Consider the following 17,331-nt stretch of genomic DNA (forward strand, 5'->3'; position numbering starts at 1 on the left):
TGTTATTGACATGATACACCAATGCAACCTAATGCCACAACCGTGCAATATGTACACCAATAAGTAACAATTCAAATGTACTCAAACATGAAAAATGACTCAAATGAGAGAACCGTCCCGCAAGCTCAACAAGTACCATCACAATGCAATGCTATGAACCCATCATACATAGTAGGGCCAAGATATACGAATCTAACTCTAAATCACATCCCAACGTAACCCCGCTTCAATGCGTGGCCCCATCCAAACACTAGTCCATATGAACTGCCTTAAGCCACAATCCTTTAAATCAATAACCACACGCGATTCAACATCAAATATACGAAGATAACCATGGAGAAACAGATAGCACAATATACCACCAACAGGAAAGACCATAACCAAGGCACAATCAGCCATTCAACACCCCAATAACCATCTCGCTCGAATTTCACCGCACGACCCAAACAGAAACACATCTAATATGCAAGTAACCAACAGATAAAAACATATTGTAGCATGAAAGAGTAACACATAGAACATATCAGATACAAATAAGATCAATTATAACCGAATGGCACATCCCTCAATAATATCAGTACAGAGTCAACCAATTCGACCCGGTATAGAATACACATCCTCATTAGGCCTACCAATGAGCCCCCAAATCAACTCCCATCATCCCCAAATGGATAAATAGCCCTCCAAAATTCCACAATGATCTAATCATAACATGTACCACTATCTAGCTAACTTTGGCCACATCTTCACAGTCCGCAACCCCAAAATAATCTACTTTGAAGAACAACCAGTCTCCAAATCCATAGAACACATGAATCACTATAGCCGATCCCAACTCCACCACTCGAATAACTAACACATCTCTCATATACAATCATCCCTACGAGAAATATTTCTATTATTCTTCCGTGCCACATAGCAAAATATGAACATCAACAGTTGATCAACTAAGTGAGTGCCGCAATACCATTGAAGCATCCATAAGTCAAAACACAGTGCGCCTTCTGAAATACGCACCCTTCTCAGGCAATACCAAGTAGTAATAACATTTATCTAGTCATCTAAAATCATCCATGTTGTCTAAGAATTCATGACTTTCCCTTCCAAACTGAACCGTGACCTTGCACATGCAATTCTCAATCCCACACAACACACTGCATCTATCATGCCATCATATGAAAAGTGCGAGAATCTCATAATCGACTCTAAGTCACAAGAAGACTACATACTCAATTATCTAGGAACCTTTCACTTGTCCCATCTAGTAGAAAATCACAATACGCAACATGCGTCTCACGTTGGCAGGAAATATCCATCTCAAACCGTGGTAAAAACCATCGATAATACTTTGAAATCTATTTGCACATAACCAAGCTATCAGAACTGAATCTCTCTAACTCAACAAAGCCACGCAGGTTGCCAAATCCAAGAGTATCGCCACAAAACACTGGTAAAGCCTCACCTCATCATAAGAACCAAAAGAACTGATCCTACCTATTACCGCGATGATCCAACCTACTACCAAGCTGTCCCATTTCTCCAAGTTCCTTCTGACTTACCCTCAAGTTGACACTTCTCCTTGCTAGAATACCATGATCTTTACCCAAAACTCACCACAAGGGATCCTAGCATAAAACCACTCCGCCCTAAGTCCCATAAGCTGTTGTATTCCCTCTTAAGCACCCTAAAAGTACCACAACTGAGACACCCACTCCGAAGAGACCTTTTGTGAATCTAAAGCCGTTTCCGTCGCCCTCTTGATACTAAAATGTGAAATCCATAATGATATAAAAATACCGCGAGTCTGACACCATCCAATGTAAATCTCAGATTCTAGCCATATGCAAATCCAAAAAAATTCTTAATTGCTACATATAAATTTTTAATCCATTAGAACCCTCTCATCCACTCTGCTCAAATCTCAATTGCACCGCAAAACGGGTCGAACGACCTGTGTCCCATTAGCACGACAACACCCAAAGAAATAACTCCACCTCAACGCAACAGAGCAAATTCCTACTCCATGTGTACTACATCCTTCACAAATAACAACTCAATCATTCTATGATTCTCATATACCCATAAAGTGTAATACACCATGCATCCAGAAATTTCATTGCTTAAGTCATCCTTTAAACCAACCTCTGCAACTCATAACCGATCCATAAGTATGCCACAGACTGAAACCAATACAACACGTAACCATGCAATCAAATCATTGATAGCAGACTCCCCCACTTGGCTCAAAATCATAGATAAAAACACTCGATAACTCCCATACTCTATTACTGCCATAATACCACAGTGAGATTACTAAATCCTTCGAAAGATCATGTAACACAAACCATATAATACCTCAAATCATTTGCTAAGCTCACATTCATCTTTGTGACGGTCAGGTCAACTTTCTCAACCAATCCAAACTCAAATCACAACACCTATACCCAATGGTAGAAAAGAAAGCCTCCACACAACATCATAAGGATCACACATCCGTAGATTACCCTGTAGGTTATAACCCATCTGCTTAGCCTGAATCTGACATCTCACTATACCTTTTCACAGCCACAACTACTATGCAATCAATTAATCTTCCTGAGTCCGAACTTATCCACAAGACATAAAAATCTACTTCGTTTCACAAATGAAATAACAAGAAAGAATCTCTCAAAAACCTTCATAACTCAAGACTATATGACACATCCACAAAAATCGAGCATCCAATAGTCCTTTTCACATCTCAAGAAAACTCTTTCTGTCACATTCAAACCATCTGAACACATCCCGCAGTCACATCCTACTCATTATATAGCCATCCAACCACTCATAGAGCCACCAGTCCCGCATATAGGGACACCACTGGATATATAAGTCCAAAAGCACATGCTCACATAACTGAAACTACCGAGCCAAAGTAGTGGTCCAAACTGGGCTTCAAGTCCTCCAGACTCGCTCATCACCAAAACACAGAAAACACATGTCGCACCTCATCCATGGAATCCACAAAGTCGATGTAGAGCTGATACTGAGCGCTCACATGCGCATACGAGTGAGTGGAAGGAATTCAAAGAGATATGCTTCAAGCTGAATCAGTACCGTATGATAAGGAAAGAAAGATGGAAAGTTTATCCTAAATTCTTTGTTGCCTCTCGAAGATAGGCATGGACGTCATCATACCGATCTGCAAGACTACTAGACACTTGCTCATGATTTGTAGAACCTATGAACCTAGAGCTCTAATACCAACTTGTCACGACCCAGAATCTAACTAGTCGTGATGGTACCTAACCCAACCCGCTAGGTAATCCAATTCAACAATAATCCAATTTCAAATGAGATTTACTGAGAGAAATAATGATATTATAACTGAACTTTAATACAAGAATCCCCAAGGACCGATAGTACAAATAATGAGCTTCTAAAATTTAGAGTTTTACAAAAACAGAACTAAAATAATTACAACATATGTTTGGATTGTACATGAACAATATTCAAGTCTAAAGCTACCAAGGACAAGTGATAGCCATAACGCGAGTACATCTTCAATGCCAACTCCCTCCATAAACAATAACAATTACTCCAAGATCTGTAGGGAAGGTGGAGAAGTGTATTATGAGTACAACCGACCCCATGTACTCAATAAGTATTCTAACTAACCTCGGCGAGGTAAGTGAGGCAAGAACTATAGATGATACTCATTAACACTTGTGCAGTCCATAATTTCAACAAGTATAGTACAAATACATGATCAAAATAGGAAATCTCAGGTAAAACCACTTTGATGCTCACAATTCTTTATTTTAAAGTATTTTACTCAGTCAACAATCCAGCATATAAGGAAGATATGCAAGTAAAATCAGGTAAACAATTGAGGAAATTTCAAGTAAAGATGAAATGCAATAAATATCAATCCATTAGGGCGCGCAACCTAATCGAATAATAGTAACTAGCCCTCCCAGAGCTCACATCAACCAAAAACCCCTCGGTTCCTCACAATCCGCGTGTACACCATCAAGAGAGAGACATGAGAGGGTGAACCTAGGGGGATGAATCCGTATCCACACGCTCCACGGACAACTCACGTGCTGCACAGACAACTCACGGGCTAATAATATCAACCACATGGACAACTCACGTGCTGTACGGACAACTCACGTGCTGCACGAACAACTCACGTGCTATAATATCAATATTTGGATCCGCACGGACAACTCAAGTGATGCACGGACAACTCACGTGCTGAACAGACAACTCACGTGCTGCACGAACAACTCACGTGCTGCACAGACAACTCACGTGCCAATAATATCAACCGCACGGACAACTCATGTGCTATAATATCAATATTTGGATCCGCACGGACAACTCACGTGATGCACTGACAACTCACGTGCTGCACGGATAACTCACGTGTTGCACGGACAACTCACGTGTTGCACAGACAACTCACGTGCTAATAATATGAATCTTCCCGGCGTGGTCACATGCACAATATCATAATCCGCCCGGCATGGTCACATGAACAATAACACAATTCACCCGGCGTGGTAACAGGCACAATCTCATAATCCGCCCGCACAAGCATAACAACACAATCCGCCTGATGTGGTCATAGGCATCCAGTCTAATCATATCACACAGGAGCAAATAAATAAGAATACATGTATGTGATGAATGAATAACAAATCTCATGCTCCTGGACTAGTATAAATGATATGCTAAAGTGTAGGCATGTGCAGAGTGTGCTATCATAGCTCAAATCGACAATTTCATCACATAATAGCATTTATCAAGTTCATTCAGGGATTAAACCTCTATGTTGCCTGAAAGATGGCTCAAATAGTTCACACTGTGTTACAAATATGAGAAACATCATAACTTAAAGCTTAACAGTCAATTCTAGGCTTATCATAGCCTAAACACAACCCAGGCATGTATAAATACCCCCGGTGTCAGCATACAGGTTCAAACCCCATGCATGCGCGCACCCATAGTACGTAGTAAACACAAATAATTCAGGAAACTAGTGCCTCAACCAAGTTTAAATAAGATACTTATCTCGAACAAGCCAAGACAAATACCGAGCATGCCAAATGACAAATAATGCCTAAGGAAACAATCCCAAATGATAAAAGGTCGAATATTTACACTTTTACTCAAAGTCAACAAAAAAGTCAAACCTGAGCCCACACCTTGGAACCCAACAAAACTCACAAAATCCGGCAACCCATTCAATTACGAGTCCAACCATGCTAATTTCACTCAATCCCGACTCCGAATCGATGTTCAAACTTTAAAAATTCACTTTATTAAATTTTAAATAAACACCCCCAATTTCTCTTTGAAATCATCAATCAAATTCCAAAAACGAAGAAGGAATCACAGATAAAAATTAATACTGAGTATAAAATACTTACCCCAATCCATGTGGTGAAAATTGCCTCAATTCGGGCTCCATAGCAAAAGTATGATAAAATGAACTCAAAATCCCAAAATTTGATGTTTTAATGCACCTCCAGGGGTCTATCTTCGTGATCGCGGTCCCCAACATTGTAATCGCGATTCAAAAATATTCCACCTCAATATTTACCCTTCAGAATCGCGAACATTCCCTCGTGATCGTGATGAACAAATTCCAACAAGCTTGCCCAACTTTTCCAGACAGCCTCTCGTATAATGGCTATAACTTTTTGTACAAAACTCCAAATGATAAACAATTTTGATGTTCTGAAAGCTAAACACCAAGGGCTACAACTTTCGTTTTTGGAACATCTCCAAATTCCCCATAAATTGCATGCTATAAGCTTCCAAAATTAGCTTAGTGACAACATGATTTCTTCTTTGCGAACGCGAAGAACCCTCTGCGAACGCGATTCACAGGTGCCCTTTTTCCATTTTACTCGACGCAAATGCGACCCAAAGTCCGCGATCGCGATGCACACTGCTGTAGCCAAAAACCAGCATCTAGAAATAGTCCGAAACCACCCTAAAACTCATCCGAGCCCCTCGGGACCTCGTCCGAACATTTGAACAAGTCTCATAACATATTACGGACCTACTCGAGGCCTCAAATCACACATATTAATGTCAAAACCATGAATTGTCGATCAAGATCAGTCTCTTAAATTCATAAACTTCTAACTTCGAACCAAGCGCCCGATTCAAGCCTAACCAATCCGGAATGAATCCAAATTTTGCATACAATTTTCAAATGATATAACAAACCTATTCCAACTCTCGAAATAATAATTCAAACCCAATATCATCAAAGTCAACTCTCGGTCAAACTTATGACTATTACAAACCTTCAAATTGCCAACTTTCGCCAAATAGTGCTGAAACCTTCTAGAAACATCCAAAGGTAAATCCGGGCATACGCCCAAGTCCTAAATCACCATCCAGACCTAAGAGAACCATCAAAACTTTAACCCGAAGTCAAATACTCAATAGTTAAACTTGGCCAACTCTTCCAACTTAAAGCTTCAAAAAATAAATTCATCCTTCCAAATAATTCTGAATCACCCTAGAACCAAAACTGATGATACACACAAATAATAATACATTACTCAGAGCTACTAATTCCCTTAAACCACCAAGCAAAGTGCAAATGCTCAAAATGACCGTCGGGTCGTTACATAATTTTCAATTCAATAACATGAAAACATAATTCATAATAGGATCTAAACACAACCACAACTGTCTAATCAACTGCCCAAAACTCAATGTCACTATATCACGAGCACTAATAAGAGTAAGAGGAGTCAACTGAATAAATACATCTTTCTGAAATGAATAAATGAACAGGAAGTAGATAAGTAGGGAAGGGGACTCCATGTGGTGAAAATCAGATCAAGTATTGCAGTTCACCACGAAGTCTCCAAAATAGTGCTCCTACTCAACTCAATGGTACCACTAATACCAGTCTCAGAACCTGCACAAAAATATGTAGAAGCGCAGTATGAGTACAAAATCACGGTACTTAGTAAGTATAAAATCTAACCTCGTAAAAGTAGTGGCGAGAGATCGATATTGACAGTCACTATCCATCTAATAATCATGTAAAGCATAAATAAAAAATGGAAATAAGGATGTTATCATCAAATAGGTATGACAACTTAAGAAACAAAAGTCATAAAAAATTAGGCATGATTAAAAGATAAGGAGAGCAATTAAGATATCAAAACCTCAATCCTCCAACCAAGACATGATTCATGTCAACCATATTTATATCAAATCACTGCATGTGTAAAAATTGTGTACATACGCATGCTCAAGATCCAATATCAATGTATGTAAGAGACAATGTGATCATGCCCAATTCTAGTGCTAAAAAGGATAAGCGGTCACTGTAAATAAAATCTAGTCTAAGAGTCCAGAGTCGAATTCCACAGAGAACTAAGGTATAGCTACAACTGTTCACTATCACCTAGTAGACAAGCTCGAACAATTTCTAAGTTATAAATATTAAGATTCTTATGTCAAAATAATTAACTAACAAATTAAAGGAATTATTTAACAACTAAAGATACTAAGGGTTGGAGACATGATTAATGAAGTCTAGAGTTATGATTTCACCAATTGTCAGAATCCTTCCTGCTATATCTCCTATTATTCTAAGTATTCTCTACTGATCATGAACACTTTAGGTGTCGTAATTTTTTTCCGAGCAATGTGATGACTCGATAAGTTATTTTGAGTACTAGTCATTATTTTCGTATTTTGAGACCTCTATTAGCTCTATTTAATATTTCTTGTTTTGCGTGCATGGCTCATGTATTTTTTAGAAAAGTTTTACGTAAATATTTGAAAAAAATGATTTTTGGCTTTAAAAATAACTTGAGTTGACTACGGTCAACATTTTATATAAATGATCCCAGATCTATGTTTTGACAATTTCGGTAAGTCCATATTGTGATTTTAAACTTGGGCATATGCCCAAAATTGAATTCGGAGGTCCTTAGGTTGATTTGACTTGTTTTGCCGAAAGTTAGCAATTTAAAAGCTTGGAAACTTCCTAGGTTTGTCCGTAGGTTGAGTTTATTGCTATCGGATTTGGATTTCGGTTTTGGGATATGGTATAGGTCCGTTTTGCTATTTGAAACTTGTTTTCAAAATTTGGTGCACTTTGTAGTTAGTTTGATTGGAGTCAGACGTGTGGTTGTGATTAGAGACATTGAGTTTTTTTTTTGAATTTCATGCGTTTATATGTCAGATTAGTAGTTCTAGATGTTATTTTGTTATTTAGATCGCGCGAGCAAGTTTGTACGATGTTATTCAACTTATGTGCATGTTTAGTTTGGAGCCCGAGGGGCTCAGGTGAGTTTCAGATAGGCTTCAAACCATTTTAGACTAGAGAGATTGTTGTTTTTCAGCTGTTTCTGATGTTTGGTGCGTTGTGCTTCGCGATCGCGAACGGGAAGTATGTGGTGGGGGCTGATTATTCTTTGCAACTGTGAGGAGCTAGTCGCGAACGCGAAGTCGAGGGGGGCTTACCCTTTATGAAGCTAGAGCTCGGAGAGGCGATTTTGAAGAGGGTTTTCATCCCTACTTCATTGGTTACTAAATTTTATCTTGTTTTGTTATATTTCAATAAATACCCATTAATTTTAATCTTTAATCTAGGATTTCCTTGATAGAAATTAGGGATTTGGGTAGAAATTGAAGACTTTGTAAAATTGAGATTTTGACCTCAAATTGAGGTCGGATTGCAAAACAAATCACATAACCGGGCTCGGAGGTGAATGGGGCAATTGGGTTAGGTCCGAATCTTGAGTTCTGACCAAGTAGGCCTGAGGTTGACTTTTGTTGACTTTTTCTAAATTCATTAAAAATTGAAACTTTTACACTCGTAGATAGTTTCTAAAGGTTATTTTGAATTATTTGAACTATATTTGGCTAGATTTGATTGGTTTGGAGGCTAATTTTAAAGGAAAAACCGCGGATGAGCATTGATTTTGTTGGAGTGAGGTAAGTGTTGTGGTTAACCTTGACTTGAGGTTCATAGGACTTGTTGGTCTATTTGCTACGTGAATTATGTGTGGGGATGAAGTATATGTAAGATGAGTATATATGCATTGTCATTGGGTTAAAGAATGCAGGTGGAAATTGTTTATTTGTATTATGTCATTTCAATGACTATGTTTTCCTTGTCGTAGTTAGATTATTACTTCTTTAGTTGTTCGCATTCATATCTATTATTTATTTTAAAGTTGTTGAGATTTTGAAAGTTGAGTTGAGTTATCATTACACTATGATTGAAGTGAAATTTCATTCCACCTTGTATTGCTATTTTGGATTAATGTTGTTGCTTATTGAGGAAGTGTGAAAAAGCAAGAAGGGTGTTGTCGTGCCTTATTTGCATACAACATCATTTATTTGAGAAATTGTGAGGATTAAAGCACGAAGAGTGATGCCGTGCATTTGATTGCTTATTACCATTTATCACATCATATGAGGTTGAGAGTAAAATCACGAGGGGTGATGACGTGCCCTTTCATTTATGATATTACATGGTGAGGACGAGAGTAAAAGCACGAACGGTGATGCCGTGCCATTATTGATTTCATCTCTTTACTTGATTCCGGATTGATGATTTAATTGGTTACATTGAATATTATTTTCGGAAAAGGGCTATTTGGTGATTTTGTACTTGCCATTCTTATCGTACTCCCCTTTCTATATGTCCCCTCCCAGTCAATATTTTAATTGTCCTACTTGTCATTTTATTTCTTTATGTATATATACCTGTACAAGATTTAGTAGGTGTCTTGTCATAGCCTCACAGGGGTTAGGCTCGACACTTACGGAGTACATTGGGTCGATTGTACTCATACTACACTTCTGCATTTCTTGTGCAGATACTGGTGTTGGTCCAAGTGGTGTCTAGTTGTGCTTCTGCTCAGATCATATCTAGAGCGAAGACTTGAGGTAGAGTTGCTGGCGTTCACAGTCCATGCAGTCCCTATCTATTTCTATCTTTACTGTTTATCTCATCTCGAATTGTTGTATTTTGTTCAACCACACTTGTAGACTTCTAGTTGCTTGTCACATCCCAGAATTTCACCCTCAGGACCGTGATGACACCTAATATTTTACTTGCTAGGCAAGCCAATGTTAGCTAAATTACTTAATCAGTTTTAAAAGTTTAAATCAAAACATTAGTAATACACTCTAATAGTTCGAAATAGATTGATAAAAATACCAAATGACGTAATCTTAACATATCCCAGAGTCTGGAGTCACGAGAATACAAGAGCATCTAAAGTACTACAGATAAAGTGTGAAGAAAATATTACTATTTGAAACTAAATAAGAAGTAAAAATCGAATGGAAAAGGGACTTCGGGGATGCGCTATCTCAAGTCTCCAAAAGCAGCTGAATCCAAGGAGTCTCGCTACGCGCCCATGGAACCAACACTGGTATCTACATAAGAAGTACATAAGTGTAGCAAGAGTACAACCGATCCCATGTACTCTGTAAGTGGCGAGCCTAACCTCGACGAAGTAGTGACGAGGCTAAGACAAGGAACTCACAATAAACCTGTATGAAACCATAATGACAGAAAATAAGAATAGAAATAAAATAGTAAAGTCAAATAACCGGACTTGCAAGTCAACAACAAAAAATTGCCCCACATTAGCATAATTTCAAATCTCATATTACAACCCCGAGAAAAATCTTTACAACCACAAACAACTTATAACACATCAAATCCGTCGTGCCGCGCTACCTAATCCCACCAAATTATCATCTCATATCACATTCCGTCCTTATTCCTTCGTATCATATCATATCATATCACCTTAATACCATCGCAGCGTGCAACCCGATCCCTAACAATTTCAAATGGGACCAACTGAAAAAAGCACCCTTTTGGATCAACTTGGTCAATGGGGCTGAGATAGATGAAAACCCCTCCACGAACCGGCAATAATAAACTGCCAAACCCAGGAAGCTCCGAATCTCTATAGTTGAAGTAGGTCTAGACTAGTTCCGAACTGCCTGAATCTTCTTCTGATCCACTTTAATTCCATTGGAAGATACAACATGGCCCAAAAAGGCAACCAAGTCCAACTAAAACGCACACTTTGGAAACATGGCATATAACTGACTATCTCTTAGAGTCTGAAGTACGATTCGAAGATGCTGCTCATGCGCCTCTCGACTGCGGGAGTTGACCAATATATAATCAATGAAGATGATCACAAAAGAATCCAAATAAGGCTTGAACACCCGGTTCATCAAATCCATAAACGCTACTGGGGCGTTTGTCAAGCCAAATGACATCACTAAGAAATCATAGTGACATACCAAGTCCGAAAAGTTGTATTAGGGACATCCGATGCCCTAATATTAAACTGATGGTAGCCAGATCTCAGATCAATCTTAGAAAACACTTTGGCACCCTGAAGCTGATCACATAAGTCCTCAGTCCTCGACAACAGATACTTGTTCTTGATAGTAACCTTGTTCAACTACCGATAATCTATACACATCCTTATCAAACCATCCTTCTTTTTCACGAACAACACTGGTGCACCCCAAGGCGAGGCACTAGGTATAATGAATCCCTTATCAAGCAAATCCTGCAAGTATTCCTTCAGTTCCTTCAACTCAGTTGTAGCCATATGATATAGAGGTAGGATAAGTGCCTGGAGCCAAGTCAATACAGAAGTCGATATCTCTGTCGGGTGGCATCCCCATCAAATCTGTAGGAAACACCTATGGGAACTCGCGCATAACTGGTATTGAATCCGTGGAAGGAACCTCCGCACTAGGATCACATATATAGACCAAATATACTAGACATCCCTCCTCTACCATACCCCAAGCCTTCACATAAGAAATAACACTACAATTAGAATGGCCAGGAGTACCTCTCCACTCTAATCGAGGAAACCCCGGCATGACTAATATCACAGTCTTGGCGTGATAATCTAGAATAGTGTGATAAGATGACAACCAATCCATGCCCAAGATAATATCAAAGTCCATCATATCAAGAAGTAGAGGATCTACCCTAGTGTCATAGCTCCCAAAAGAAACCACACACGAGCGATAAACACGATCTACCATAATAGAATATCCCACAGGTGTGGACACATAGACAAGAGCACTCAAAGAATCACGTGGCATAACCACAGTCGTGGACACATAGAAGCGGTATCGAATGTTGGCTGCTCGTGATGAGACCCATAAGAACCACAACTGCCTGAAGCACCGTGGGCTACCTGAAGAGCTAACCGAATCAGCCTATGAGGATGACCTCTACCAATTGAACCTTTGACTCCAGATGAGGCGTCACTGAAACCACCAAAATAATGAGGCCTCTTCTTAGATAGTGCCTCTCTACCCTGACCACGAATAATCTCGATCCGCCTAGCAATCTCCACGGCCTTCCGGAAAGGAATATCATCCATAGTCTCCTTGTCCATTTGTAACTTGGTACCAAAAGTAAGACCCTCAATGAATCTCCTTACCCTCTCTCTATCAGTAGGACTCAAGATAGCTGCATGGCGGGTTAGGTCCACAAATCTGGTCTCATACTGGGTAACGGTCATGCTACCCTGCCGAAGACGCTCGAACTGCCTGTGGTACTCCTCCCTTAGAGTAAAAGGAATGAACTTCTCAAAAAATGGCTACGAAAACTGGTACTAGGTAAGTGGCGATGAACCTGCTGGTATGCTCCGCTCATAATCCTGACACCACCTCTTGGCAAAACCGATCATTTGAAACACTACAAAGTCGACTCCATTAGACTCCATGATACCCATATTGTGCAAGACCTCGTGGCAACAATCCAAATAATTTTGTGGGTCCTCAGAAGCTGTATCACCAAAATGAATAGGAATGAGCTTTTTGAACTTATCCAACCTCATAAATCCCTGAGAAGTCATCACTGGCCTCTTCCCAGTCTGTGTAGCACTAACAGGCTGAATTACCCCAGCTGCTTGAACTGCCGGAGTCTGGTACAAGTGGTCATCTACTCCGGAGTATGAGTGGCGGGAGTCAGAGCTCCTCCCCCAGCCTGAGAGACAGTTGGTGCCATAGGAAATACTCTGGCCTGGGCCACACTCTCTGTAAGGCCCACCAAATAGACTAGAGCATCCTGAAGTACGGGAGTAGCGATAATTCCCTCCAGGACCTAAGCGGGTTAGACTGGTGCAGTCTGAACAAGAATCTCCTCCTTATGCTCTGTTAGAGGCTTTGCAATGGCTGTTGTTGCGCGTGCTTTAGGTTGAGCTCTGCCTCTGCCTCGACACCTACCTCGGCCCCGACCCTTACCCCTAGTAATGGCTGCAACTGGGGGCTCCGACTCTTGCCCAGCTGTAGATGCTATGCGTGTTCTCACCATCTATGAAAGAACAAGAATAGAATGATTCAAACTTCAGTAATAGAATAAAGTCGCACGGTAGGGAATGATATAAATGAAATTTTCCTAAAGCTATATAGCCTTTTACAGATAAGTACAGACATCTCCGTATCGTTCATCTAGACTCTACTAAGCTTACTTATGACTCCTGAGACCTAGCCAACCTAGTGCTCTGATACCAAATTGTCACGATCCAGAATTCCACCCTCGGAACCGTGATGACGCCTAACATTTCACTTGCTAGGCAAGCCAGGGTTAGCTAAATTACTTAACTAGCTTTAATATTTTAAATCAAAACATTAGTAGTGCATTGTAATAGTTTGAAATAGTTTGATAAAAATATCAAATAACGTAATCTGAATATATCCAGAGTGTGGAGTCATGAAACGTGAGCATCTAGAGTACTACAAACAATGTCTTAACAAAATACAAATCTTTGAAACTAAATAAACAGTAAAGATAGAATGGAAAGGGGACTTCAAGGCAAGCAGACACCATGCATCTATACATCAAGTCTCCAAAAGCAGCTGAATCCGAGTAGTCTCGCTACGCACCGCTGGGACCAATACAAGTATCTTCACAAGAAGTGCAGAAGTGTAGCATGAGTAAAACCGACCCTACATACTCTGTAAGTGCCAAGCCTAACCTCGACGAAGTAGTGACGAGGCTAAGATAAGACACTCATAATAAACCTGTACGAAACCATAATAATAGGAAACAAGAATAGAAATAAAACAGTAATGTCAAATAACCGAACCCACACGTCAATTACCAAAAAGAGCCCCACAATAGCAGAATTTCAAATCTTATATTACAACACCGAGAACAATCTTTGCGGCCACAAAAAACTTATAACACATCAAATCTGTTACGATGCGCAACTCGGTCCCACCATGTCATCATCTCATATCACATTCCGTCCTTATTTCTCTGTATCATATCATATCACTTTAATACCATTGGGATGTGCAACCCGATTCCAAAAAATTCAAATCATTAACATAAACTACTCGACAACAATATTTACAAAATATCAACACAAAGGAGGTGAAATGTATGGAACAGTAAAGAACCATAGAATAAACGGAGAACATCCAACATCTCAGAATATCAAACTTTACCAATTCATCAGTACATAACAGCAAAATGACTCACATAAGCGAAAATAACATAGTAGAGTGAATCAAATAATATAAAAATAATAAAAGCAGATAAACATGTGACAATTAGAATATACAATTATGGCAAGTAGAAACATGCAGCAAACAAGCAAAATCGGGTGAGAAATGAACCAATTAAAGCAAGTAACAATTAGATAACAATTAACAATGCCAAGTAAGAACATGTAACATCTAAAACATATAACTAGAAATAACATGGAATAAGTGAAGACATGAATATAAATAGCCCAATCCCACATGCTAAACCCCATGACGGCGTATATACATTCGTCACCACGCATATACGTCGTTTTCCCAGATAATTTACATAACAAATAGTTCAAGAAGTCCTAATTCAATCAAATCAAGGTTAGACCCAACAATTTCCTCACTCCGCGAACAAAACAATCAATCAACCACTGCCTTGGCTTTTGAGCAAGCCTCCAAACCAACCAAATCTAGAAAATTATCGATCAAATGATTCAAAATAAGCTTTAGAAACTAACCATTAATGAAAAAGGTTCAATTTTGATCATTTTTGAAAAAGTCAACAAAAGCCAACCCCGGGCCCCCTTAGTCAAAACCCGAGATTCAGACAAAAACCCGATTACCCGTTTACTCCCGAGCCCGGTTATGTGATTTGTTTTGAAATCTGACATCAATTTGAGGTATAAATCTCAATTTTACAAAAATTCCCAATTTTTACCCAAATTATTAATTTCTACCATGGAAATCCAAGATTTGATGTTGAAAACACATGAAAAGTATTGGGTAACTGAAAGGAAATGAATTAAAGTTGCTTACCAATGAATTTGAAAAAATGAATCTCTTGAAAAATTGCCTCTAGAATGTTTAGAGTTAAGAAATGGTGCAGAATAAGCTAAGTCCTGATATTCTCCTCTTTTACACAGCTACGAATGTTGCAATTGTGAATTCTTGTATGTAATTGCAACCATCGCAAATGCGAGAAAACAGGCCGCAAATGCGAACTGTGTCCCCAGCCTTCTATGGCTGGCTTACGCCAAAAACATCGCAAATGCAATCTCCCATCCAACCACAAATGCGATCAAATATTTGCATTTGTGAACCTGGCTAAGAGCATGGTGGGGAGTTCTTGGAGGGAAGGATGCCGAGGATCTATTGGAAACAGCCTCTCTACCCCAAGGTAGGGGTAAGGTCTGCGTACACACTACCCTCCCCAAACCGCACTAGTGGGGTTATACTGGGTTGTTGTTGTTGTGAACCTGGCTAAGACCAGTGCTCAGTCCCAAATGCGACTAATCAATCGCAAAAGCGAAGACTGGGATGTCCACAATTGTGAAAATTTCTTCGCAAATGCGAAGACTACCCTGCCTAGCCCCCCGTTGCAATTACAAGCTCAAATTTGCAAAAGCGAAGTTCGCATTTGCGAACAGGTCTTCAAAGTAAGTTCGCATTTGCGAACAGGTCTTCAAAGTTGTGAGACTTGCAACCCAAAACTAGAACTGAAACACACCAGCAGTCCTCACACTATCCAAACTTATCCGAAACGTGTCTGAAACTCACCCGAGCGCCTTAGGCTCCAAACCAAACATGAAAACAAATCTAAAAATATCGTACAAACTAGCTTGCATGATCAAAAAACCAAAATGACATCCAAAACTACAAATCAAACATCAAAATGAATAAGCTTTCAAAGGAAAACTCAAGAACCTCTAGAATTGCAACCAAGCGTCCGAATCCTATCTAACCAACTCCGAATTGCACCAAATTTTGCAGACAAGTTTTAAATAGAAACACACACCTATATTAAGCCCCAAAATAAAAAACTGACGATAGCCATAAAGTCAACCTACGGCCAAATCTAGAATGTTTCCAAACTTTTAAATTGTTAACTTTCGGCAAAACAAGTCAAATCAATTTAGGTACCTCCGAATTCAATTCCGGGAATACTCCCAAGTTCAAATCACAATATGAACCTACCAGAATCATCAAATAATGAGTCGGGGTCATTTACCCAAAATATTGACCGTGGTAAACTCTAGCGTCATTTTTAGTTAAAATTCACATTTTTATCAAAAATTCATATAAAATCTTTTCAAAAAGCGACACGCACCACACACGCCAACCAAAAAAATCAAATAAAGCTCGGAGAGGTTTCGATCATGAAAATAAGGGCTAGTGCTCAAAATGACCTATCGGGTCATCATATTGATCATGTACTAGTGACATCAGATTTCTGGGGTTAGAATAGATCGTGTCATGTTATGGGTTTATTTCATGTATTGCATCTTTATTTATCGTTAATAATTGTTATTACTCTGCTTTAAACGGTTAAAATATTAAACTGGTTATCTAGTATTGGTTTTCCTAGCAAGTAGATGTTATGCGCCATCACGACCTGGGAATCTTAGTCGTGATAAGTTAGTATCAGATCACTAGGTTTCTTAGGACTCACGAGTCATGAGAAAGCTTAGTAGAGTCTAGAGGATCAGTATGGAGACATCTGTACTTATCTTATTGAGACTATAAGGCTTTAGGAAAATTTCAGTTCATTCTTTCTCTATCGTGCGATTTTATTCTATCATTCAAGTTTGAACCGTTCCATTGTTGTTATCTCGCAGATGGTGAGGACACACACATCATCCATGGTGGGTCAGGAGCCGGAGCTCCAGGTTGCTGCCACTACTAAGGGTAGAGGACGGGGTCGAGGTCGAGCTAGGGGCAAAGCTCAGCCTAGAGCACGCACAACAACACATATTCTGGAGGCTCAGATCAAGCTGGAGGAAGAGCTTCCTCTTTAGACCGTTATGTTTGACC

Source organism: Nicotiana tabacum, chromosome 4, assembly GCF_000715075.1.
Source record: "Nicotiana tabacum cultivar K326 chromosome 4, ASM71507v2, whole genome shotgun sequence".
In the NCBI taxonomy this organism is placed as follows: Eukaryota; Viridiplantae; Streptophyta; class Magnoliopsida; order Solanales; family Solanaceae; genus Nicotiana; species Nicotiana tabacum.